At 50.8% G+C, this 2,526-nt stretch overlaps 1 pseudogene; it reads right to left on the bottom strand.

Annotated features, from left to right (window-relative positions):
• LOC112120887 overlaps positions 1 to 1,990 on the bottom strand; it is a 43,588-nt pseudogene extending 41,598 nt beyond the window's left edge.
• Between the last annotated feature and the right edge of the window lie 536 nt (positions 1,991 to 2,526).

Below are 2,526 nucleotides of genomic sequence, written 5' to 3'. Positions count from 1 at the left end.
GGGAGAGCGGAGAGCCCCGGCCGGGCTCGCCGCCCTCCTCCCAGCGCTCTGGCCGCCAGGGAGAGCGGAGAGCCCCGGCCGGGCTCGCTGCCCTCCCCCCGGCGCTCTGGCCACCGGGGACTCGCTGCCCTCCCCCCGGCGCTCTGGCCGCCGGGGAGAGCGGAGAGCCCCGGCTGGGCTCGCCGCCCTGCTCCCGGCGCTCTGGCCGCCGGGGAGAGCAGAGAGCCCCAGCTGGGCTCTCTGCCCAGCGCTCTGGCCACCGGGGAGAGCAGAGAGCCCCAGCCGGGCTCTCCGCCCTCCCCCTGGCGCTCTGGCCGGTCGGGGATTGCTGGCCCGCTGCCGGGCTCGGCGCCCTCCCCTGCCACAATGGGGTGGGGGGTGGCCGGTGGCTCTTTTGCCTAGGGCGGCAAAAAAGCCAGAGCCGGCCCTGCCAGACCCACACCCCTCCAAAACGGAACACGAGCATAAGCTGTAAGGGGTGGGACCAGGGGAGTGCACGGCTGGTATATTTGGGGCTGCTAAGGAGGAAGGGGGGGAAATAGGGAATAGGGACACAAGCTGTGCTCCTCAGCATCAGAGCTAGGAACAGAACACTGGGAAATAGACTCTGCAATGGGTGTTTGCTTGGAACTAAGCCCGATAAACATCACGTTGCCTGCACTTTGGACTTCTGGACCTCTGCTTTCTGTCCCCGTGGCAAGAACCAGGGGAGGGGGGGAAGGGAAAGCCCCCTAACACACACCATCCCTCAGCGTCCCTCCCAAACTATCATGAGTTTGGTTTATAAATCATGAGATTAAAAAAAAAAAAGCAGTAGCCCGTGTGCTTTGTATTTTTGAGGCATTTCTACAGCTAGTCTATTTTAGGTACTTATCTAGCACCTATCACTGCTATATGGAGGCACCTTGAATCTTTAACACATTTACCCTCACAGCACTTTTGTGAAGTAGTACAGTGCTATTATCCCCATTATATCAATGGGGAAACTGAGTCACAGAAAGGCTTTCACACAATGAGACTGCAGTAGTAGAGGGAATATAGATCCAGGATCTATCATAGCCCTGGCAACTACTCTAACCACTGGACCATCCGATCCACGTAGTATAATGAGGACATAGAATGGATTTTTCAGTTCTGGCAATTCCAACAAACTTGGGGGGGGGGGGGATTCACTTCTGGTCAAACCGAAAAAATGAAATTTTTGGCGAATCAAAAAGTCAGGGGACGTCATTTCAGGTTGAACAAAATATTTCATTCGACCTGAAAAAAAAGTTTTGTTTTGTCTCAAGCATTTTTTAAAACATTTTAAACAAAATGAAACATAAAAGAAATGCTCATTACCTAGAAAAATTGAACACCTTCATTTTGAAAATGAGAAGACCGAAACATTCTGATTTTTTTATTTTGGAAGTCAAACAGTTTAGTGGAATCACTGCAGATTTGTGAAAGGTTGTGCCAAATAGCCATTTTTCACCACAAAAAAAATTACAGTTGAAAATTTGCACCCCTTTCTCCTCTCTAGCATAAGCAGTAACATTCTCACAATAAAAGCTGCCAGTCTCCTGTCATAATCACGTGACTCCAGGCACTGGAGATTTAAAAAAACCACCAACTATTTGGAGATCTTTTAAGCTGCACTTTGTTCAGGTTTTCTATGCAACCACTAGGACTACAAACTTCAATATTTTTTCAAATGAATGCAGAGTTGCACAGTGTAACCTCATGACTCCAGAAGCTGGGGATTGATGATCAAACAGCCCCAAGTCCTGAGCGTTGGCGACCCCCGCACTTTCTACTGGGAGGTTCTGTCCACAGAGCCTGGCCCCGTTCTACTAGTACTCACCGCCCTGGGTTTGAAGTCCTTCCCCCAGTTGTTGAGGGACTTCTTGTCACTCTCCTTGTGGGTCCCCACCAGGGTGTTGGAGATGGAGCTGAACGTCCTGGCTAGCAGGAAGTTCCCAGTGGTGACATGGACTTTGTAGGTGCCCATCGTAGTTGGTGAGGCAGGGAGGAACATATCTGGTGGGATCCCTTCTATGGCTGGCCGTCCTTGCTGGAGATCCGGTGTTATCTCCCAGTCCTGCCCCACTGCTGGTTTTTATGTTGCCCTCATTAAGCAGCTGGTGATGTGAGTGGTGAGTTCTTCCATGGATCAGCCACCCCCAGCACTGGGGGTTGGACACAGGCAAAGGGCGGTGAGGCTGACTTGGCTAATTTTCATTTCCAATGAATACTTAAGGAGGTCTCCGCCCACTGCCCTCACAGGGTGATAAAACAAAGTGGTGACAGACCAGGTGTTGGACTAGATTGATAACTGGTATATTTCTGATATGGGAAATGTAAGAAAGAGTGACTCCACAGCAGATCCCAGGATTTGGACTGACCATTAGAAAGAAATGTCTCTCAGATGGCTCTCTCAACCTGCTGAGTTTGTGCTAATTGAAACAGGCCTGCCAGTTTGCAAGGTCTGTGTTAATTGTAGAAAAACGTCCAGAGACAAAGAGTTTGCTGGTACAACTTTGTTTT

This window comes from Terrapene carolina, unplaced genomic scaffold, assembly GCF_002925995.2.
Source record: "Terrapene carolina triunguis isolate 2854851 unplaced genomic scaffold, T_m_triunguis-2.0 Scaffold751, whole genome shotgun sequence".
Classification (NCBI taxonomy): domain Eukaryota; kingdom Metazoa; phylum Chordata; order Testudines; family Emydidae; genus Terrapene; species Terrapene triunguis.
This window is presented reverse-complemented; position numbering and strand designations above follow the sequence as displayed.